At 38.2% G+C, this 25809-nt stretch overlaps 1 long non-coding RNA gene across 3 annotated transcripts in view; it reads right to left on the bottom strand.

Annotated features, from left to right (window-relative positions):
* Window positions 1-25809, bottom strand: part of LOC106729317 — a 153311-nt gene that overhangs the window by 14218 nt on the left and 113284 nt on the right. The window lies entirely within an intron of this gene.

Here is a 25809-nt window from a genome sequence, read left to right as displayed (position 1 = left end):
CATTCACCAGTTGATGGACATTTGAATTGTTTCCAGTTTTCAGCTGCTATGAGTATTTGTATATACGTCCTTGAGGGAACATACATGTTTATTTATCTTGGGTAAATACCTAGGAATGCAATGGCAGGATTTTCTGGTAAGCATGTGTTTAGCTACAGAAATTGCTAAACTATTTTCCAAAGTAGTTGTACCATTTTCCATTCCCACCAGCAGCGGATGAGAGTTGCATTTGCTCCACATCTTCATCAACATGTGGTATTTTTGACTTTTTATTTTGAGCCATTGAAGTGAGTGTGTAGTGGTAACTTATTGTGGTTCTAATTTGCATTTCCATGATGACTAAAGACATTGAGCAACTTTACATGTACTTATTGACCATTTGTGTATCTTCTTTTGTGAAATCTCTGTTCAGATCTTTTGCCCATTTTTAAATTAAATTGTTTGTCTTATTGAGTTTTAAGACTTCTTTGTCTTGACAAATGAATTGGCAGATATATGTATTTGTGAGTATTTTCTCATGGTAAGTGTATCATCTTTTCATTTGCTTAATAGTATCTTTCAAATAAATAGCAGATGGTTTTTTTTTCAGGTTTTAAATTTCAAAATCAAATCCACCGTTTAAAAATTTTGTGGATCATGCTTTTTGTAACCTGTCTTAAGAAATGTTTACCTGCCCCAATGCTGTGAAGATTTTCTCTTATGGTTTCTCCTAGAAATGTCTTGGTTCCATCTCAGATTAATTTCTGTGTGTGATGTGAGATAAGAGTTGAATGTTCTTTTCTTCTCAATGGATATCCAGTTGTTCCAGCACAACCGGCTAGAAGAGTATCCTTTCCTATATTACCTTGGCACTTTTATCAAAAATCAATTGACCAAATGTGTGAATCTATTTCTGAGCTTTCTACTCTATTCCATCGTTTTTCCTTGTATCAATACCACACTCTTTTGATTACCACAGCTTTACAATAAATCTTAAATTCAGTTAAGTTCTCCAACTACTCTTTTTCAAAGTTGTTTTTGGTTATTTTGGTCCTTTGCATTTCCATATGAATTTTAGAATCAGCTTTTTTGTAGATTTCTACAAACAAAGTCTGGTGGGCTTTTGATTGAAATTGCAATGAATTTTCTAAATTCAGTCTCTTTAATAGTCAAATTGGGGAGAATAACATTTAAAAATTTTTTGTATCTTCCAATTCATGAACATGTTATATCTCTCCATTTATTTAGGTCTTCTTTAATTTCTTCAGTAATGTTTTGTAGTGTTCAGGTCCTGCACATATTTTGTTAAACTAATCCTTAGGCAGTTAATAAGGAGTTTTTGGATGCTATTACAGATAATATTTTTTAAACTTTCATTTTCTAGTTTTTCATAGCTAATACATAGAAATACAATTGATTTTTTTCATATATTGACCTTATATCCTGCAACATATATATGCTAGTTCTAATAGCTTCTTTTCTAGATTCTTTAGGATTTTCTGTGTACACAATCATGTTGTCTGCAAACAAAAGACAGTTTTACTTTTATCTTTCTGGTGTGTATGCTTTTTATTTCTTTTACTTGCCTTAGTGCACAGGCTAGGATCTCCAATATAATATTGAACAGAACTGGTAAAAATTGACATACTTGCCTTTTTCCTGATATTAAAGGGAACGTGTTCACCATTAAATATGATGTTAGCTGTAAGTTTTCCATAAATACTCTTTATCATATTGAGAAAATTCCCTCCTATTTCAAGTTTGTTGAGAGTGATTAGTGTTGAATTCTGTCAAATACTTATTATAAATCTACTGAGATGATCACACGGGTTTTCTATGTTTTTGCTTATATGATGAAATACATTGATTTTCAAATGTTAAACTTTGCTGGATTCAATTCATTAATATGTTGTTAAGAATTTTTGTATTTATGTTAATGAGTATTGGTCTGTAGATTACTTTTCTTATAATGTCTTTGTATGATTCTGATGTCAGGGTAATCCTGGCCCCATGAAATGAGCTAGAAAATGTTTCCTCCTCCTTTATTTTCTGAAATTTATAAACTGGTGTTACTTCTTCATTCAGTGTTTGATGGAATTCACCAGTGAAGCCATCTGGACTTGGTGTTTTCTTTAGGGGAAAGCTTTTAATTTCAAATTCTGTCTCTTTAATAGAATTAGAGTTATTCATATTTTCTATTCATGTGTCAGTTTTAGAAAGTTGTATCTTTCAGGAATTTGTCCATTTAATCTAAACTGTCAAATTTATTGATATAAAATTGTTCATAATTTTCCCTTATTAGCCTTTTAAAGTCTGTTGAATCTGTAGTTATATCTCTTGTCTTATTCCTGACATTTGTAATCTGTGTCTTCTTTTTGTTTTTCTTAATCAGTCTAGCTAGAGGTTTATCAATTTTATTAATTTATTTGAGGAATCCACTTTTAGTATCATTTATTTTCTCTATTGTTTGTCCGTTTTCTATATTATTGATTTTCATTCTAATCTTTACTGTTTAATCCTGCTTAAGACTTATTTTGCTCTTCCTTTAAGGCTCCTCAAAACTGAATCTTAGACCATTGATTTGAGACCTTTCTTCTTTTCTAATATAAGCATTTAAAGTTATAAATTTCCATTTAGGCACTGCTTTAGCTACATCCCACAAATTTTAATATATTGTGTTTTCATTTTCTTACAGTCAAAGTATTTTCTGTTTTACTTTGTGATTTCTCTTTGTGTCACAGACTATTTAGAAATATAATTAATTTTCTCAAATATGGGGGTTTTCCAGATGCACTGGCTTTTTGTTAGGCTTTTAATCTAATTCTTTTGTGATTAGAGTATACTTTGTATAATTTCAATCCTTTTAAATTTAGTAAGTCTTCTTTTATGGCCCAATAAATGGTCTTTCTTGGTGAATGTTCCATGTGTACTTGAAAATAATAAATATTTTTCAGTCAGTAGGGGTTATAATGTATAAAGGACAACTAGATCAAATTGGATAGTAACATTATTCAAGCCTGCCATAACTTTACTAATATTCTGGCCACTTGTTCTATCAATTCCTGAGAGACAAGAGTTAAAATCTGTAATTTAATTGTGGAGTTGTCTCTTTTTCCTTACAGTTATGGTAGTTTTTGCTTCATGTATTTGATGCTTTGTAATTTTCCAACTACTTATTTATTATGATTTCCTTTTGATGACTTGAACCATTTATCATTATGAAATATCCTTCTCTGTCTCTGATGCTGTTCTATGTACTGAAGTCTACTTTGTCTGAGATTAATATAGTACCTCCAGCTTTTTTATCATTTATATGCCAACTGTTTCCCCACCCTTTTACTTTTGATCTATCTGTGTCTCTATATTTTAAATGTATTTCCTGTAGACAGTATATTGTTTGGTCATGTTTTTCATATTCTGACAATAATATTTAGACCATTTATGTTTAATATAATTATCAATATAATTAATATTAAGCCTATTTTTCCCATCTGTTCTTTGTTTCCTCTTTCTTCATTTGAATTAATTTAAGTTTTGGGATTCCATTTTTATCTTCATTATTGGCTTAATAGCTATACTTTTTCATTTTATTGGTTGCTCAAAGATTTATAATATGCATCTTTATCAAAGTCTGTATTCAAATAATATCATACCATTTCACGTATAAGAATTTCATAGCAGTTTACTTAAATTTCCTTCGTGCTATTGTTGTCCTATATTTTATTTCTATGTATGTTATAAGTCCATGGTACATTGTTATTATTGTTGCTTTAAACATCCAGTTATTTTTTTAAAGAAAATTTTTAAAGAAGAAAAAGTCTTTTAATATTTACCCATACATTTACCATTTCTGGAACTCTTGTAGGTCCAACTTTGCATCCAGTATCATTCTCCTTCAGCCTGAAAAACTTTCTTTAACACTCAGAATTCACTTAGCTTCTATTTGTCTTGGGGGGAAGTCTTTATTACACCCTCATTTTGTAAAACATTTTCACTGGATGTAGAATTCTATATTGTCATATACTTTTCCCCCAACATTTTCAAAATGCTCTTCCAATGTCTCCTGGCTTACACTGTTTCTGGAACATCTCTAAAGTTCTTATCTTTGTTCCCTTATGTTGAATATCTGTTTTTTCTCTGGCCACCTTTAAATTTTCAGCAATCTGATTATGATGTGCCTTGGTGTAGTTGTCTTTATGTTTAGCCAGCTTGAAGTTCACTGAGCCTCTTGAATAGACAGGTTTATAGTTGTTGTTTGTTTGTTTGTTTGTTGCAGATTGGGGGGAAATTGGCCATTATATCTCCAATTTCTTTTTCTGTTCCATTACATGGATGTTAAACTCTTGATATTGCCCCACAGGTCATTGAGACTTTTTCTTTTTGTTTTTCAGTATTTTTCTCTCTGTGCTTTGGTTTGTATAGTTCTCTGTTTTCAAGCTCACTGGTCTTTTCCTCTGCAGTGTCTTATCTGCTGTTAAGCTCATCCAATAAATTTCTCATTTCAGATATCGTATTTCAGGCTAGAGAAATTCCATTTTAACTATATCTTCTACTTTTGTCTTCTCTATGTTCATGTCTTCCTTTAAATCCTTGTACATATTTATAATCACTGTTTTAAGGTCATTGTCTACTAATTCCACTATGTTTATCATTTTTAGGTCTGTTTCTATTGTCTAATTTTCCTTCTGTTTATGGACCAAAATACACTGCCTTCTTGTGTGTCTAGTAATTTTTTATTGGACTTTAATATTGTGAATGTTACATTGCTGAGTGTTTGTATTTTGCTTCCTCCTTTAAAAACTGCTTAAGTTTGTTTTGATACATTAAGTTATTTGAAGACAAACTATCTTTTTGAGGCTTGTTTTTAAGCTTTGTTAGGGATGAGTCTGGGCTAGTTTAGCCTCAATACTAAGGCATCACCCTTCTGGAATTTCTACTGATTACTCCAGATGTTCAGTGATGTCTCTACTCTGGGTGGATGGAATTTGAATATTTCCCAGCCCTGTGTAAGTTCTAGGAATTGTTCAACTAACATTTACCAGCTGTTGTTCTTTGCTCAGCATCATGGAGTTTCACCCTACCCATGCACAAACTAGTGTTCATCCAAAAATTCCAGCAGATTGTATGAAGACTTCTGGAGCTCTTTCTCTGCATAGCTCCTTCCTCTAAAGTATTCTGACCCACCAGTTCTAGCTGCCTCAGGTTCCCTGAACTCCAATTTCTATCTCCTCAACTTTGAATGACAACCATTCTCTGCTTGATGCACACTTTCTCTGCTGCTGATGTTTTTTAAAAATTGCCTCCAGGTTGGAATCCAGGGTGATTATAGGATTCACCTTGTTTGTTTCCCTCTCTCAGGGATCACAGTCCTGCATTGCCTCTTTTCTCAACATTTGAAAATAGCTTTTCATATATATTTTCTAGTTGTTTACAGTGGGAGGACAAGTTCCATATCAGTTACTTCTTCGTGGCCAGAAGCAGGTCTCTTACTTGGCTTCTTATTTTCTTTTTCTCTTCATTTTTCATATTCTGCAGTTTCACTGACACTTGTTAGATGTGGATTTCTTTAGTTGTCTTGCTTAGAATTCATTGGGCTGCTTAGTGACTTGAATCAGTTTTAGAAAATTCTGTAATTATCTCTTCAAATATTGCCTCTGCCCTGTTTTTCTCTCCTTTTGTTTTGAAACTTTAACTAATGTGTGGCAGGTTTTCTCACTCTGTCTTCCGTATCTCTCAACCCTCTTCCATATTTTCATATTTTTTTCCTCTCTGCTGCATTCTGGATTTCTTCTGACTTATCTTCTAGTTTACCAATTCTCTCTTCAACTGGATCCAACCTGCCATTGGATTTATTCTACTTGGTTGCATTTCAAGTCCACTAGGTCACTTTTCATATTTTCCCTGCAACTATTTTAAAGTTTGTTTTAATATATTCCTGACAGTTTCAATGTCTGAATTTGTTGTGAATCTGTTTCTGCTGTCTGTTGTTTTTGCTGATTCTCATTCATGGTGCCTTCCCTTCTTGTATGCTTGCTTATTCATTGCCCTTGAATAATTACTTGCAGGGATTTTTGAAGTTTAGGATTCAGGTGACTTCACTGAGGGAGGATTTGCATTTACCTTTGCCAGGTGCCTGGGGAAATACTTGTCTGGCATCATTTTAAACTAAAACCAATGTTTGAGGTTTTCCTTGATTACCCAGGTAATGTAAATTTGGCTGCAAATCAGGTTGGCTTAAAATTTTTCTCCCTAGTCTGCTCAGCACAAGGACACTTTCTTGCAGTCCTTCAGGAGGTAGAAGAAGGGTTAGGTTTACTTCTATTTCACTCTTACCCCAAAGATGTAATCTTTCAGTTTAATGTGGGAGGTGTCTCCTATTAGACTCTTCACTTTAGCCAACTCTGAGGTTTAACTTCTGAGACCAGCCATCAAAACCAGAGTTCAAGTTTGCCTTGATCAGCAAATACCTTCTGGTCAAAAGTGGCCTCTTTGTTCCACTTACCACTTTGAATGTTCACTTTCCATTACATTTGGCCTGATATTTCCTTACTATGTTGTCAGCTCTTTGATGCTTTTAAGATGTTTTAAATATTTTATCCAGCATTTTTAGTTGTTTTCAGCAGGAAAGTTGATTCAAATAACCTAGCCTGTCATGTTCTCAGAAACTGAAGTGATTTTTGTATTGTTTTGTTTTAATAGAGTCCATCACATAGTCTCATAAGCAATTCAAACTAGCTTGATTCTGTTTTTTCTTTTGGAGGGTTTTGTTTGTTTGTTGTTTTGCTGGCTAATGTGTCTTCCCAAAAAAGAACCTATTTTTCCAAAATCAAGTAATTGACAATATATTCTACAACATGAGACTTTGTAAGGATTCAAATATAAACCAACTCCTTTTTGGAGAAATTATTTTGGGAAGATAAAAATTCACCTTATATTTAGGCAAATGTGGTTTATAAAGAGTCTTTCACAATACCTAATATAGAATAGGTATTTAATAAATATTCATCTTTCTCCCCTCTCTCCTCCAGCTCTTTAGGGTTCCCCTTTTTAAAAAAATTTAAGTGGCCCAGTTATTTAAAATAATGTGGTATGTCCCTGCTTAGGATAAGTGACATGGTTAGCATGACATTTCTCTAAGCCTCTTCTAGTCCACAGTGGAAATCACATGAACTGCTCATATGCATGCACACACACACACACACACACACACACACACACACACACACACATAGCCACATAACCTTATAAATTACTGGGTTTTATAGCCTTTTATTTTACAGAGATTGTTATTAAACTTAACAACCAATACATCATAGAAGAAACTTGAGTTCCATTTAGAAAATGAAGACTTTTTTCTTAGTTCCAGATGGAAATAGTCTTTTTTACTCACATAGATCTTCAGAGTTTCTAAGGAAGAAATGAGTAAATATTTAATGTAGTATCTTTCTTAGTGACTCTAGTGAGGGTAGGCCCACCTTCCCACCATAGAACAAGCATATTTCTGGGATACAGGGTCACTGTGCAAAGGATGTAAGGGTTAGGCCATAGCCACTTCTCTACCTTCTAAAACAGATCACAACAATTTTTGTAAAATTGCAAGAGGATAAGGAGGTGCAATTGCCCTCCCCAATTCTCACTTCAAATTTCTAATCATTATTACCAGCACCACCTACACATTAAAATGACTTTTTCCCTCCTATCAATCAGGGTTTTGTTTTGTTTTGTTTTGTTTTGTTTTGTTGGCTTCAGCAGAAATTTATTTCTCAGCTCTGGAGGTTACAAATCTAAGATCAAGGTATCGGCAGGCTTGGCTTCTTCTGAGGACTCTCTTCTTGGCTTGTAACTGGCCATTTTCTCCCTGGTCTTCTTATGGTTCTTCCTCTGTGAGTTCCAATTATGTCTTTCAATTCATTCTTCTTCTATTCTGTGATTTCCTTGCTCATGGAGTTCTGTCCATAATTTTGGAGAAGACCAAGAAAGATAGAAAACCACAAATTCGATAACATTTCAAGTTTAAAGCATTCTTAGAGATGGCTGAATGCAATACTTTCTTGTCCAAATAATTAACTGAAAGGCCAGAAAGGTTATGAATTGCCCAAGGTTACAGACTCACCAATAGAACCCTGGGGTTCTTGACTTCCACGCTATTACACATCGCTCTACACTATACTGCTGGTTTCCTGTATGCTACTCAGGGCTTTTCTCATCTGGACTTCATATTTGAAGATAGAGAGGTGAGGGCAGATCTTGAGGCCGGCTAAATGAAGTTCTTTACATTACTGCCAGGGGAATTGGAAGGATTGGGAATGCAAGGGAATGTAGAGTTAGGAAATGCATTTGAGAGGGAGAGAGAAAGGAACAGGGTCTGGAAGTAATGGAAGCTCAGGACTGATGAGAGAGGAAAAGGCATCCCAGGTAGAGAAAACTATATTTGAAACCTCAGTCCAAAGAAAGGATGAGATATGTCGGGGGAGGGGCACAATAACAGTAGTGACAAAAAGGTGGAATACTAGCTGAGGTCAGCAATGTTTAGATAATGAGGCAAATTTCAAATAATACTAACTTTCCTTTTCTGGAATAAGGAAGAGAGATATGAGACCAAACTAACATTTGAGAAGCATTGTAAGAGACCTGAGACACTTTTAGCTGAAAAGTTATGAAGGACACAGATCTCCTTTTTCACAATGAGAGATAATGGGCTGCAATTGCAAGAGGAAATTAAGATTAAACGTCAGGGGCAAAATTCAACTAAAAGATGCCGAAGATTCAGGAAATCTTGAAACAAGGTCTAGAGGAGACACCCTTAGTCTGGGATGAGTTAAATTCAGTCCTGCCTGGAGGCAGAGGGAGGGCTGAAATGTCCTGTCACAGAGTCTGGAAGTCTGGATCAGTGCCGATTCACTCACGGAAACAAAGCGTCTCATTATGGAGAGAGGTGGAGAACAGAAGGAGAAATCCCCAACCTATTTGCCTGGGGCTTCAAAGCAGTGTAGATGCTTTCTGGTTTGATCAATTTTAGGCTCTGATTGTGACAAAAAGATTTCAGTCAAATCAAAATGAAAGATGGTCCCATAATACTACCATGAATCTTGGATCTCACTTACTGGGGAGTTTAGCAATAAACTGGGGAATAACTTGCAGGAACAGTTTAGGCACAACTGGGAATGGAAACAGAAGGAGGGATAAAATTATTGCTTGGTTTGGGAATTTAGGATTCAGCTCTGAGGCCTTGGAGCTTGTCAGGGAGGGTTGGTTAAGTGAGGGTCCTCCCAGTCTAGTAGCTATGCAAGAACCCGCTTCTGGGAACCCACAGTGAAGGCTGGGTGTGTCAGAGCGTGTGCTGAATTCCTGGCTTCAATTACAGACTAGCAGGCGGCTGAAGAGTCTGTCATTGCCGATGTCATCACATTTACAAGATTCATAGGTCCCCTCTGCAATAAGACCCAAGAATGAGGGCCTCTCCGCACCTGCAGCCACTTCCCACCACTGAGCGCTGTATGAAGAAGCAGAGCATTATGGGAAGTAGATGTCAAGATCTCTCTGGTGCGTCCACTCAGTCCCACCAGGAGAACAAGGAAATGGGAGCTTGGAGAATTTATCCTGAGCTTCGACTGCCCCAGGATGGCCTCCACATTATAGGTCAGAAAATCTTCAAGGGAAGAGATTTTTATTTATCTGGAATTAATGCAGAAGTATGGATAAGATGATCTCTCAAACTTTCTTTCAATTGAAATACTCTATGATACTTTGCTGGTCTATTAATTGTCTTCTGCCCATTAAAATCCATTTAAATTCTTCTCCCGCCAACATCCTAGGGGATTCAAAAGAGTGTAGGTGCTCAGTCTGTCTTCTTCAACTGATTGTTCCTAGGCTGTGTCCTGGAGATGCCATCAGAGAACTGAGGCATGGGGAACCGGCTTCTCACAGAGTGAAACTCCCAAATAACCAGCCTCACATTATGCTCTGACTCATGCCACCAACCCCACACTGTGCCCTGCAGGTCAGTGGGCTGGGAATCCTGCCACATCTGGAACAACTGAAGCTGGAATAAGATGTCTACTCTGATAGCCAGGCCTTACCTCTTCCCATCCCCAGCCCTGGATCACTCCCTAGCCTATGCCATAGGTCTTATGATAAGATGCAGCCAGTGATGGGCAGAGGATGTCAATAAGGGATCTACCCCAGGGCTGCCAGCTTCAGCTGGGGACATCCGATCAGTCTCTGTGGCTCATCTCTGATTCCTCCACCTGCCAAAGTATAGAATCCTCCCAGCCCCTGGAAAGCAGGCATTTATCATTATCCAAGTCAGCAGATGAGACCAGAGGGACCCATAATTCCTTCATTTGCTGACCGCCTATCATATGCCAAGTCCTATGCTAAGTGTTGAGTGTACAATGGTGTACAAAATAGATACAAGCCTTGTATGTAGCTTACTGTCTATTGGTAGAGACCACCAGTAAACAGATTCCCAAATAAATATTTAGCTCAAAATGTAATTAGCGTTACCCCCAAAAAAGTGAAATAAATTCACATTACTTTATCTACACAAAGTCACCCATACACACACATGCAAAAATACCACCTGTGTCTAACCTTAGTGCTCTTTCTGACACGTTGTTTCTGCTAAACCCAAGGCAGTGGAAGCATGGAGTTTGCAAAAATCCACCAAGCAGGTAATCCATAAAATAAAGAATCGACCCAATGTCAATACAAAAATTCAGCCTTGACTATTCCACTGATATGAAAATCATATCAGAATTGGTCACAAAATTCCACTTGCACATCTAGGTTGAATAAACTTCATTTTCACTTCCTCAAAGTCTTCCATCTCTGACGTAGAAAGGCAAAATATATTTTTGAGGAACAAGAAGTGCATGCGGCCATAGGGAAGAGAGGTGTGAAAGGATGGATTCAAGTCACTCTGGCTTCGTCTCTTTATGTCCTGTTCTGAAATCACTGAGTCTTTGGCCTGAAGACAGAACTTTGGAGGTCTCCTCATCCACTCCATCACCTCCAAGATCATGCAGACGGTTGGTAATTGATCCAATTCTTCTAGCTCTTCAGATAAGGGGACTATACAATTTCCTTTGATCATTTCAATAATCCACTTTGTTGGGAAGTTCTTTTTTGTTTGGTAATTCTTTTCTTTCTTTCTCTATAAAATTAAATTCCTTTCTTGGTATTTTGTCTTTTAAACTTAAATGTACCAAAGGGAAGAGGTGGGCACATTACAGTATCTTTTCCCTCTCATCCATATTTAAACGTCATATGGAAAGTGGCCATCCCTTCCTTCTGCTTCAGAGGAAATTACAGCAGAGGTTCAAGGTGGAAATACCATAAAAATCTGCGATTCTAGAGATGAGACTCTCTTTCCCTGTGGTAATTAGCATGACTCAGATTTAGAAGACCTCCCTCTAACAGGCTGGCAAAATCCAAAGGCAGTTTCTCAGTGAATATTTCTTCTCCTCAAGCAGGGTCAATCCAGAAAGGTACAGATCAGTGGACAGATACTAGGTGTGAAGGTTTCTTTGCTTTACCATGGAATACAGGAAATATGGGTTATACAGGAAATATGGGTAGACTGAAGGATGCAAGAAGCATGTGACTAGGTAAGTTAATTTCTGTAGGGTCATTCTATGATTCCAGAAGAGAACCAAACAAAATGAAGTACAGAATCCATGTGAATAAATAATCCAGCTGAAATTTAAGCAATATTTTGAAAAAACTAGACCTTAGATTTATATTATAACTGGTCTTGTTCTTCCCCCTATGTTAGCAGAGCCTCACTCAGAAAGTAGTCAGAGTTCCAAAAACCTTGATCCCTTTTTCTCAAAGGCTAGGAGAAAGAACAAAAATTTCAATTTTCCTGAAGTTATTTCATTTATTTCCCTGCCTCCAGCTCAAGGAAGACACATTATCCTAGATTGGTCATCTAGGGCCTTCGCCAGTTCCACCCTAATCTCTCACTGAACCAATTTCTTTTTATTTTTCCTACTTAGACCTTGTGCTTCAGCCAAGATAACCCATTCACCAGCTCCCACACCCCTACTCATTCCCACATCTAAGCCTGTGATTGAATGTTGTCTCCTATCCCCTAGAATGTTGCCTTCATGGCCTCTATTTCCCACAGTCTCCCCTCAAAACCCAGATGCTCAAAACCCTTTCCTCCAAAGAGTCTTTCTTTGGACTGAGATAACTTCTTTGCTTCATTTCACCTAACCTTTTAGTTTTTCAACAATGTTTAATTGCATAAACCAGCACGTGTGTGTCTTTCTATGACAGAGAGAGAAATATTTGCTGCCTCATTTGTTGTATTTTAAGTTCCTTGAATGCAAGGACCATGGTTTCTGTTTTTTAGGAATACCTAGTCTCCCCACTCTCATTCTTAGAGTTCTTCAGTAAATGCTAAAATTATGGTTGAGACAGACTAACTCATCACAGGATAAGGCACAAAACAACTTTCTGTATCAAGTTCTGAGAGAGGGACCAATGCTGAATAGCAATACCAAGAATGGGGAGAGTGGCTAACAAAGAAGAGAAATCCTCACTCTGTTCTGTTTTAGAGACCTCCACACTTTCGACATTGGGAACATTCAATTAAGTAATTTCCCATATCAAACCAATATCTAAACAATCACTCAGAAAGAGCACTGAGTATAAGCTATATACAGAGAGAAGCATGGTAACTTAGAGTAGTGTCTGGTACATAGCAGATGCTCAGCCAGCATTTGTGGAAGGAAGGAACGATGGAAAGGAAGGACTGAGGGAGGAAGGAAGGGATCAAGAAAGTCAATAGCTTCTGTATCTCTCTTTATTGTCACCTGTTAATGTTGGTTGATTTTCCAAGCAAGAGAAAGCCAGTCAATGACTTCTCTGACTGGAAGAATTGGAGGCCATGGGGGTACATACAGAGTTAAAAGGAAAAGTAATATCCATATGTTGAGGTTCCCTGTATGATGGAAAACAAGATGCAGAGGAACAGGAACATCACTAAAAGATCTGGGCTGAGGTATAGCCACCCATGCTGGGGAGGATGAGGAAAGGTTAAGGACATTTCTGGAAGATAGTCTGAGAAGACTTTCTGGAGGAGGAAGAGGAGATAATAAACCAGAGTTTGGCAAGAAAGAAGCTACAAAATTGAGCACCTGAGGACTAGAACTGAAGAAATTACCCATGTGGACCATCAGCAATGAGAGAGGCGGGAAACAGTCTAACAGTTCATCTTAGAATGCAAAGACCTTGTTGGAAGTCAGGAAACCTGAGATGGTGGGGGAGTGAACAGTTGATGGGAGGGATTGGTAAGAGACCTGGGAGATGTAGATCTGTCTTTTCTTAAGCATATGGAACATAAGCAGTCAAAAAAAAAAAATCCCACTCTTCACCTTCTACCAACAAGCAAATGGGAGCACAGCTGTCAGCCCTTCCTCTGGCACCTGACAGGAAAAGTGCTGTCAGCGACATTATTGTAACATAAAGAAACAAGCTTGGTGCCAAGAGTGAAATGAATACCTCTAAGCAAGCACACTGCCCTTTTTGCTGACATACAAAATCCTTGAACTGATCCCTTTCTCAGAAATCAGTTTCTTCTAATATTCAGATGGTTCTCCCTTGATCCTGGTTTCTCTCTGAATGGCTTGGCATGGACATCTCTTCAAATGCCCTTTGCCCACGCAGGAAAGCTAATCTCAAATCAGTCCGGAAACTTTCCAAAGCTGGATCTGCTTTGGGGGTCTTCTCAAACTTGTCAGTTCCACCTGCACTTACATTAATTTAGATGCTCTGCTCTTACAGTAGGCAGAGGTGGAGAACACCCAAAGACTGCTTTGGACAGTACAAAATGGTGACATGGTTAGAGAAGAGCTGTAAGAGCAAAATAAACATAAAAACAACACCTGTTTTCCAATTAGTTGGTATTTCTTGAGCATCTACTGTCCAAAGCATTATGCTAAGCATAGGAAGAGATATAAAGTTCAAAAATACACAATCTCTACCTTCCAAAAGCTTACAATCTAGTTAAAGAGACCAATATCAATGATTCTAGCACAAAACAATGTTATTATAGAGGCTCAATAATGTGACACCCTAGTTACAGGAGAGACAGAAATAATTGTCACTAGAGAGATCTAGGAAGTATTCCTGGAGATTTTAAGTTGGACTTAAAAGAAGGAAAGGACCTTGATAGGTTGATGAGGAAAGGAAAGGCATTCCAGACAGAAAGAACAGTATGTACAAAGGTCTGGAAGCAGAAGAGGGTAGAACAAGTTCAAGAACCTCAAGCAGACCCATGGAGGTTGTAGCCTAGGTTATGTGAAGGGATGCAGAGGTAAATATACGCAGTGTCACTATGGAGGGCTCTGAAGACCAAGCCACAGAATTTGGATTTTATTCTATACGTAATCAAGGACCAGGTAATTGTGACAGATGTCCTGTATTTCTTTGCAATTTCTAGATAACTGACTCAATTTCTGAAGTTTGAGAACAATCTTCAAGTTATCATAAGGAAAATGACCTTTCACCTGGACTCCACCATGGAGGCACGTCTTTACCAAGTTCATCTGCATTTATATGACTCCACTGGACATAAAAGTTGGAGGCCAAGGAAACATGTATAGTCTCCTTCTTAGGAAGGTCTTTAACAGAAAAGGGATTTTTATCTACCTAAGAAGCTGGTGGTAATAGTTTTGCTTTCCATCAGGAGGCTTATTCAGATGGCCACAAAAAGTCCCTTCATGGACACAGGCAGACAATAGGAGAGAGAGAGAAGTGTAAATAATATAATATTGAAGAGTTATAAAATAATGGAGTCCTAGGAGGTAAGGCCAATTGAGGCAGATTTATGGTGGAAGAGACTTTTAGGACCAGGTAGACAGAGAGGAAAGGAACAGGGTTGAACAAGGAGGACACAGAAACGGTACCTAAGATTGGAGAAGGAGGAAACTGGCCTGTATAAATGTTTGGAGGCAAGTACCAGCAAGCCATGTGGTGAATGTCATGTGTGGGAGACAGAGAACAAATGAATTCAGCGGCAATGGAGAGTCTGTAACAAGAGCCAACAAGGACTCAGTCCACAGGTAAACCAGTTTCCAGCACAGTACCTGGGTCAACATTGGATCTCACTGCTGGCCTCTCCAGAAAGAGAGGTAGGAACTTCAGTCTCCATTTTTCCCTTACACTTCCATGAGACGTGGGTTACATTCCTTGTTGTTCTGGTCATTGACTCATCCTCCTGTAATGAATCTGAGTGTCCTAGTGTATGGTGCTCTTTATTGTACTGAGGGACAAAGTGACGCCAGGGCAGAGAAGACTGTTGGGTCCAAATTCAAATTATACTTAAGAATGAAGTTCTGCTTGGCCTAAATTTGTATTCTTAGGATTTTCCTCCTTATCCTCTGTTCCCCCTTAGGGGATGCTGAATTTTGCCTAAGCCAGATGAGGGAGTGGTCAGATGTGGAAGTTAGAGGTTATTACAGAATGACTTCAGAAGGACTGCTATGCTTTCGGTTAGCTGCCTCTCACAGCCCAGACTCCCTAGGTTAAGGTGCAGCATTCTCACTTCTAATTCCATTTGAATTCACAGATGAAAGTGGCCACTATGGAAATTTCCTGAAGGATCTGACAGTCAGAGTAGAAATTGCTCATTGACCCTTCTAAGCAACCAGTGAAGCCATGTTGACCTGAGCCACAAATCAAAACCCAAGTTCAGCTTTGCTGAGTAGAACAAACCTTACATACAGCCCAACTGCAATTAGAAGTTGGTGGCCAAGGCGTCCCTGAAACCCAATAGGGGAATCTCTCTTCCTCATGTTCTCTCTAAGCTCCACATTCTACCACAGAAGACAGTTAAAAGGAGGTTGCCCCACACCCTTCTGGAGGAAAAGGGTACATTTTGGGATGGTTTGGAGGCATCAAAATGGTAAGCAATTTTAGGGTACAATTAAGACCTGGCTGTTCAACCCTACAATAAATTACCATCAAAGACACTCACACGTCAATAGGGAAAAAAACACAAGTGCTTGCAAGACAATGTGTGTTTGATGCTCATAAAAAAGATAAAAATATAGGTCATCATCATGTAACGAGCTTGTAGGTGTCAGAACGTGTGCGGTTGGGGGAGGCAGGGGAGGGGAAATGGAGAGGGATCAGCAAACCAAAAAGGAGGTGGAAATCTGACTCTGTCCCCAAGTTCTTCCCTTAGGTGGAAAACAGTGGGTGGAAATGGGGGGCACAGAAGGACCCCTCCCTCATTTTTTATTCCTCAGGACATCCCCTTCCCTGCTCCCCGCAGCAGGATTTCCGACATATTAATCACCTCTCCCATTTTGAAATCAGCCGGTCAGGCTATTATTCAAGCATTGTTAATGACACCATTGGCCAAGGTATCAATTAGGCAAGTTGGGATAAGACGAGCAGAGAACAGGGCTGGCCAGAGAGCAGAACACACGTCTGTTTTGGTGGAGGTAACCTACACAACAGAAAGAGCTCCCAACTCTCCTTTTCAGCTCCCCTGAAAGGCAACTGCAAATGCACTGAATTCTCCAGTCAAGACCTAAACCAAAACGCTACTTCATAAGTGTCCCCTACCTTGCCCCCCAAGTCAGCCCTTAACTAGACTTCAACTAGTCACATCAGATCACCCAGAATATGCAGCCAAAGGGTCACAGCTAACCAGCTCTGGGTTGGGGTTATTCCTGTGGTTGGGGCCCAGCGTCAATGGAGGGAATGCTTCCCCAATTCACACTCTGAACTTACTTTAATATCTAGCTCAACATTTTCTCATCCAGAAAGCTTATTTTTTTCAAATATGGGAAGTTTTCCTATTTGTGGATTCTTTGTTTCTTAAGTCCAAGAGCTGAGCATCGTTTTCCTCATTAGACTTTCCTAAAGACCAGAGCCTACTCTTTGTTTTCCTCCCACACCAGATCTCTCTGCCTCTCACACCTCCCCGTACCCTTTCTCTCTGTCAAGACAGGCTCTGTTCAGCGGGGCTGTTTAGAGCAAATGTGTACGAAGGTATTCACATCACTGAAATTTGGATTCTGGAAAAAGGAAGGAAACCAGGACTAGAATCAAAATTGCAGCACAGTAGGAGTCAATTTAGTCATCAAGATGTCCTTCCCATGACATACTTAGGGAGGTTTTCATAGCATTTTATTCCTAGACTCCAATCTCCTTGAGTCATTCCCCAGCTCTTCCTCACCTTTCCACTCTCCAGATGGATACAAGTTCTTTCCACACCCACCAATCATCCAGATCTTCAGAGAGATGTGGGAGACTCTAAAAGGACAGGAAGTCAATGGCTCATTTCTTTAGTGTCTTTCGGACCTGAAGAAAGTGGCTGAGACAACTCAGTTCCAAACACCACAACCAAAACTAGAACTCTCTATCCAAGATATTCATGTTTGGACTCTTGATGACACTGTTCTTACCTATTCTATTGGCTAAGAAAGACCTTTTCCTCAAACACTTAGCTCCTTGGGTTCCCTTTTGCCCTTGTCCTCTGCCCTTTTACCGCCTCTAATGTCTTTCCTGTAACTTTACCCTAAATTCCAAAGCTCTAAGCTACAGTAGCCAATAGAAAATAAATTAATCAACTTTCAAACTGGAGTAGCCAGGATTTTTAAGATGGAAAACCAAAAAAAAATTTTTTTTCTGATTAGCTTGTACGTTCCCAAAGGGGAGACACTGTATTATAATTTTCTTTTTTTCAATAAAAGCTTTATTGAGATATAATTCACCTACTATATAATTCACCTATTTAAAGTGCACAATTCAATGTTCTTAATATATTCACCAGGTTGGGCAACCATCAGCACAACCAATTTTAGAATATTTTCATCACCCCAAAAGAAAATCCTTTATCTATTAGTTCCTGTTCCCCACCCCAACACTCCTAGCTCTAGGCAATCACTAATCTACTCTCTCACTTCATAGATTCACGTACTTTGAACACTTAATATAAATGGAATCATGTGATATGTGGTCTTTTGTGGCTGGCTTCCTTCTGTTAGCATAATGTTTTCAAGATTCATCCATGCTGTGGCATGTATCAGTACTTCATTCCTTTTTTATTGCCAAATAATATTTCATTATGTGAATATTCTACATTTTATTTACCCAGTTGATGGACGTTTGGATTGTTTCCAGTTGTCAGCCATTATGAATAATATTGCTGTGAACATTCATATACAATTTTTGTGTGAATATATGTTTTCATTTCTCTTGCACATATACTTAGGAGTGGAACTGCTGGGTCACATGATAATTCTAGGTTTAACATTTTGAGAAACTGTCAGACTACTTCCCAAAGTCGATGTATCATTTTCTGTCCCACCAGCAATAAATGAGGGTTAAAATTTTTCCAGTCTTCACCAACACTTATTATTTATCTTGTTTTTATTATTGTAGCCTTCCTAGTGGTTTTGATTTGCACTTCCTTGATAGCTAATGATACTGAGCATATTTTCACGTGCTTACTGGCATGTATATCTTCTTTGGAGAAATGTCTATTCAGATATTTTGCCCATTTTTAATTGGGCTATTTGTCTTTTATTATTGAGTTATAAGAATTATTTATATATTCTAGATAGAAGTCTCTTATCAGATATGTGATTTGCAAATATTTTCTCCCATTCTGTGGATTGTTTTTTCACTTTCTTGATGATGTCCTGTGAAGCAAAAAGTTTTTAATTTTGATAAAGTCCAACTTATCTCTTTTTCTTATCATGCCTTTATTTAAGAAACCATCACCTAATTCAAAGTCATGAAGATTTACAACTATGTTTTCTTCTAAGAGTTTTAAATTTTTAGCTCTTACATTTAGGTCTTTGATCCATTTTGAGTTAATTCTCATATACAGTGTGAAGTAGGGGTCCAATTTAATTATTTGCATGTGGCTGTCCAGTTGTCCTGGCACCACTTGAAAAGATTATTTGTCCTCCATTGAATTGTCTTGGCACTCATGTCAAAAATCAATTGACTGTAAATGTGAGGGTTTATTCCTGGACTCTTGTTCTATTCCATTGATCTGTATATTTATCTTTATGCCAGTACCATGCTCTCTTGATTACTATAGCATTATAGTAAGTTTTAAAATCAGTAAATGTAAGTCTTCCTAGCTTATTATTCTTTTTTCAAGATTATTTTGGCTATTTTAGGTCCCTTGAGTTTCTGTATGAATTCTGGGATTATCTGCAAAGAAGCCAAATGGGTTTCTGATATAGGTATTGCGCTGAATCTGTAGATCAGTTTGGGAAGTTTTGCCATGAACATGGGATGTTTTTACATTTACTTAGGTTTTCTTTAATTTGGTTTCAACAATGTTTTGTGATTTTCAGAGTATGTTTTTTACTTCTTTTATTACATTTATTCTTAAGTATTTTATTATTTCTGATGCTATTGCAAATGGAATTTTTTTTCTTAAATGCACTTTTGGTTTGTTTATTGCAAGTATTATCATTTTCTTTTTTGTTTTTGTATATATATTTTTATTGAAGTATAGTCAGTTTACAAAGCTATCAATTTCTGGTGTACAGCATAATGCTTCAGTCATACATGAACATACATATATAACTTTCTTTTAAATACTATAGTGCTGGGTGTAATTATTTACCTACTATGTGGAAAGTGCTCTGCCGTGTTGAATGGGAAATAAAGAGTATAATATTTGGTTCCTAAACTCAAGGAATTTACAATCTAGTTAACTAGAAACAATGCTTTACACACATTTCACCTTTACAATTTTTCAAAGGTATTTCAAATATTTCATCTTACTTGATCCTGGCAATACTATTCATCCATTTATTCAAAAGTATTTATTGAGTGACTAGTATGTGGAAGCACTGTCCTAGATGCTAGGAGTTAAATGAAGAGGAAAACAAACACAATTCCTGTCTTCCTGAATATCTCTGTCAATTTAGGAGGACAGATATTAATCACGTGAAAGTTACAAATTACGAAAAGTGACATATAAGTAAAGTATATCGAATAGTAAGTAGGGCAGGAGGGGGAAGGGTATAGCTCAGTGGTAGAGTGCCTGCCTAGCATGCACAAGGTCCTGGATTCAATTCCCAGTACCTCTGTTTTAAAAAAAAAAAAAAAAAAAAGATAAATAAACCTAAAATTACCTCCCCTCATTAAAAAAAAATAGTAAGTAGGGCAGTAACCCATTTTGCAGAGGAGAAAACTGAGGTAAGCAAGAGCTTAAGAGTTCCAGAGGCAAAGAGTGATGAATTCTATGAGAAAGGTTAGGCTCTTCATCTTTAACGGTGAGTTGTTGGATTAGAACAGAACATTTCGGTTTTATTTCCTCACTTCAGCCTAAAATAAGGGAAAGGAAGAGGTAAGGCGATCGGCAGGATTGTGAGGCCTCCTGTTCCAAATAGGTCAGGACATTTGGGCCGCCAGTCTCTCTCTCTCTGCTGGACTCAAGCAGATATGTCTTCCCACAAAGAACACAGTCCCTTCCTACACAACGCAGTCCCTGGGCTCTGCCTGCTGCCCCACTGCTCTAAGCATAGGGTGGTTTAAACTGTTTGTCAGCACTGGCCAAAGTAAGCTAAATGGATTCTTTAGTATTATTTCACTTTCTCCAGGTTCCAACCTCCTCAGTACTAGTCAACCTGCCCTAGCTTTTGCGAAAAACACTCTGGAGTTATACTTTCCCAAATAACTTTAAGATACTTTTTAAAAGATTCACAGAAAATTGGGGAAGGACAGGGTTATAGAGAGCTGATGACTATCCTATGAATGGACTATAGAAAGAAAATTTTTTATTTCTTATGTATTATACACATACTGGAAGAAGGAACAATATATTTTATTTAACAGGGGAAGTGGAGGTCTGGCAGTAGTCCAAGGTCTTACCCTAATTTCATCTTGACAAGTAGTGATGAGGCCAAGTCACAAACTGCAATCGTGGAGCCTGGACCAGAACCCAGACCTCCTGACTCCTCTTACAGTGCTTTCGCCACTGCATTTCAAGAGACTTCATAAATCCTTGATCAATCTATTCAACAAGCATGGTCTCATTGTTAGGACTAGGAGGTACAAAGGTAAATGAAATAAAGTTCTGGCTCTCCTCATCTGCTCTTCCTGGAGAGTTCAGCCCCACCACCTCGCCCCCACCCCAAAGAGATGGGTTAGGTGCTTTCAAAACACTTGTGCATTCCTTCTTTCACAACACTTTACACACTGTATTATACCTATCTGTTAATATGTCCATTTCTTCTACAAGTATATACCGTGAGTACTTTGTAGACAGGATCCTGTTCCCACTACCCCAGAACCTCACACAGTGCCTGGCACATAGTAGGGGCTCAATAAATCTTTGCTGAATGAGTAGATGGGTATCTGGTCCAGTCCTTCTTGGCACACTTTATTTTGCTAGCACAAACCTATGTAGTATGTAGCCGCATAAATCCCAAGTGAAAACTGGAAAGCTGGTACATCCACACTGTGATTAATGGCATCACCAGTGGAGCAGATGAAACAGAACAGCATCCATGAACCTAACAGAGCAGTTCTACTCCCTCCTCCGACATACCTGTACCAAAGTGGAGATTTGGATTCAAGTGAAACAACAAAAGTTGGTTTCATGTTGGATGTATTTAATAAAGTGGGATGTTTGAGACCGAACAATTCAGAAAAGCTCCTTTTATTCTATTTCATCCATGAGTAGCCAATCTTGGGTTTAAATAAGGTGCTCTTTTTCAATGGCCAGGTTATCTTCTCATATGCTTCACTTTGGTTTTGCCAACAAGATAACAGAAGCAGTTAGAAGAATGAGTTGCCTATTTAAAGCTAAGCTGTTGCTAAGCAAACCCAGAGAGAGGGGAATCTTTTTTTGGAAGGGAGAGTATTTTTTTTTTTTTGAAATATAGTCAGTTTACAATGTTGTGTCAATTTCTGGTGTGCAGCACAATGTCCCAGTCATGCACATACATACATATATTTGGTTTCATACTCTTTTTCACTAAAGGTTATTACAAGATATTGAATATAGTTCCCTGTGCTATACAGAAGAAATTTGTTTTTTAAGTCTATTTTTATATATAGCAGTTAACATTTGCAAATCTCAAACTCCCAAATTTATCCCTTCCCAACCCCTTTCCTCCAGTAACCATAAGATTGTTTACTATGTCTGCGAGTCTGTTTCTGTTTTGTAGATAAGTTCATTAGTGTCCTCTTTTTTTCTTTTTTAAGATTCCACATATGAGTGATATCATATGGCATTTTCCCTTCTCTTTCTAGCTTACTTCACTTAGAATGATGATCTCTAGGTCCATCCATGTTGCTGTAAATGGCATTATTTTATTTTTTATGGCTGAATAGTATTCCATTGCATAAATATACCACAACTTATTTATCTAGTCATCTGTTGATATTCATTTAGGTTGCTTCCATGTCTTGGCTATTGTATATAGTGCTGCTATGAACATTACAGTGCCTGTATCTTTTCAAATTAGAGTTCCCTCTAGATATATGTCCAGGAGTGAGAATGCTAGATCATATGAGAAATCTATTTTTAGTTTTTTGAGGAGTCTCCATACTATTTTTCATAATGGTTGCACCGAACTACATTCCCACCAGCAGTGTAGGAGGGTTCCCTTTTCTTCACAGCCACTCCAGCACTTACTGTTTGTGGACTTTTGAATGATGGCCATTCTGACTGGTGTGAAGTGATACCTCATTGTAGTTCTGGTTTGCATTTTTCTGATAATTAGTGATACTGAGCATTTTTTCATGTGCTTATTGGCAATTTGTATGTCTTCATTGGAGAATTGCTTGTTTGGATCTTCTGCCCATTTTTGGATGGATTGGTTTTTTTTGTTTGTTTGTTACTAAGTTGTATGAGCTGTTTATATATCCTGGAAATTAAACTTGTCAGTCGTATCATTTGCAAATATTTTCTCCCATTCTGTAGGTTGTCATTTTGTTTTGCTTATGTAGAGAGAGGGGAATCTTAATAAAACTCATCTATATTCTTTTTCATAAAAAATCACCACCATTGGACTCTGTAGTCAGCTCAGCCTGGACTATGCACAGGGGACAAGAAGATGACAGTGGATGGCTTCCCTCCCACCGTCATTGTACACTCTGTGACTCTGAGCCCCAATCTTGGAGGCAGTTTGGAGAGACACAGTTCAGATACAGAACCAAACTGGGAGATGAACAGAAATGTCATAGAGATCAGTTAAGGGTCCTGTAGTGGTTTGTAAACAATTTCTTAGTCAAGCTCTTTTGGGACAAAAGTGTGTTTCCACATATGTGGATGATGTGTGCTGGTCTATTCTTGTCACTGGAGACTGCCTAGGTTTGCTTCCTCCCCTCCATGAACCATCCAGCTGCTGTCAGTCTAGCCCAGAAAGAACACAGGGTCAGTTTGACAAAAGAGTGAATGTGAATATGTATGTATGCTTGCACCTGCCCGTGTGCCTATGTGTGAGAGAGAAGGACAAAGGGTGAGAGAGAAGATTCTGACTTCATCACAAAGCCGAACTGAAATATCCTTTCTCTTAGCCATTTCTTGGATAGTTTTCCACTCTGCCTCCCTTCAAGAGGGCGGATAATTCAAAGTGGACACAATATCATCAACAGATGATTAGATAAGCAAAATGTGGTATATCCACATAATGGAATATTATTTAGCAATAAAAGGAAATGAAATATTATCCGTGCTGTAATCTGGGTGAACCTTGAAAACACGCTAGGTGAAAGAAGCCAATCACAAAAGACCCACATGTATGATCCTATTTATTTGAAATGTTTAGAACAGGCAAATCCATAGAGACAGAAAGATTCACGGATGCTTAGGGTTGAGAGGGATGGGAGCAGGGGCTGGATGGGTGATAGCTAGACTGTATGGGGCTTCTTTTTGAGATGATGAAGATGTTCTAACAGTGACTGATGATGGTTGCACATATCTCTGAATATAGCAAATTTGGATTGAATTGATCACTTTACTTGGATGAATAATTGTAAATAGGTGAATTATATCTCAATAAAACTTCTTTTTAAGTGGACGCAATAGATCTTACTAACCATTCACCACACACCTGCATTCTCAAAGGCAAAATGAAGTGCATTTAACTGGTTCAGATTTTTAGGGGTCATATCTATGTAGCGCCAAATAATTGAAGATTTTAGAACTGGATTCACATTAACTAGTAAATGCAGATTATCTAAGCCACAGAGCAGATTATTTGAGTCTGAATTGACCGCTTTAGCTACCTACACAGATTCAGCACCTCTTCTCTGAAAAAAAAGCAAATACATATTTGTATCTATCTATAATATATATGAACATCCATATACAAAATAAAAAATATATACATCATTTACAAATCTAAATGGAAGCATCAGGCTATCAGTGAAATTTTCAAATGGCTACAGTTTTCAAAACACTTTCCTGAGCTATCTGCATAATTACCCCCATGTTCTACAGGCTGGTGTAGTTACATAAATATCACTGTATTTAAATCTACACACACACACACACACACACACACGCACATTATGTAAGTCGCTAATATACAGAAACCTATATATGTTTATATGCTGATAATATATATGGGGATTCATAGGCATATTTATGTTATTTATTTTATTAATTCATTTATTGGTTCTATTAGACGTGTCTCTTTTGGCTTATTATCTGGTGAGACTCTGACCTCACTTAGCCCTGCCTTCCCTCTTTCCATATTCCTGGCTGCCAGGAGGGCTTGTGCCCTAAGGCCTGGAGATTTTTAGCTATATTCTTTAAACTGGGGGAAAGGTCATTCGTGGCCTCAATGAACCCACACATACCTCCCTATCTTCTGGAATGTTCATACAAAGTGTGTCATCTATACACGATCTTCCCTAATAATCTTTGTTACATAAACAGGGACAGTCCTACCATAGCACTGCCCCCTCTCTTGGGATGAGGAAAGAGGTGATGGGTTCCTGAAACTGTGGGTTCCTGTTTCCACCCACGTTCAAATATAACTCAGAGTTTGGATACAAGGGACAGGTAACCACTCTGCCCCTATGCTGACACTGTTCAAAATAACCACACAGTGAGCTGGGCAGTGCAGGCAATCAAATTTGGGCCCCACGACCCTGTTTGGTGTCTGGACAAATCACCAAATCCCCACATCATCCACGCCACCCAGACACAGCTGTCATCTCTCCAGTGGTTTTCATCCCTGGCAGCACGTCAGCACCTGAGCAGCTTTTAAAAAATACCCCACTCCACACCACCTGAGTAAATACATCGGGGAGCAGGCAGCTTTACTGTTTAAAAGTTCACTGTGGATTCTGATCCACAGTGAGGGTTGAGAGCCACTTATTTACACGGACCTGATTCAGTACAAGCCAGAGACATATCCCAGGAATTGGGGACTGGTAGACAATCAGGGCAGTCCTAGCCAAAAACAAACCAACCAACAAAAAACAAGGTAAGGTTCCTTTCACACAGCATTTCTCATCATGTTAATATCAGCTCACATAGATACAGCCAAAGAAATTGGGCTTGGGAGTGTGGGCATGGTTGTCTTTTAGGAACCTCACATTTGAGAACCCATTCCCAGAGTAGTTACGAGGAAAACTGGGGCATGCATGTGCGTGTGCATGCACGCACGCACGCGCACACACACGCACGCTCACGCGTGCATCCACATATACATACCATGTGACTGCAAGCAACTTAAAAAAAATTTAATTGAATTTCGAGGCCTGGGGAAGATCTGAACCTATAATTATTTCCTAGCAAACTTGCTGAACACAGGGTTTCCCTCCTCTGGGACGAGATGAGACGGGTAGCATAATGAACCCTCCTTAATTAAAAAATAA

Source organism: Camelus ferus, chromosome 12, assembly GCF_009834535.1.
Source record: "Camelus ferus isolate YT-003-E chromosome 12, BCGSAC_Cfer_1.0, whole genome shotgun sequence".
Lineage (NCBI taxonomy): Eukaryota > Metazoa > Chordata > Mammalia > Artiodactyla > Camelidae > Camelus > Camelus ferus.
Note: the sequence above shows the minus strand (reverse complement) of the source record. Positions and strands in the feature narration are given on the sequence as shown.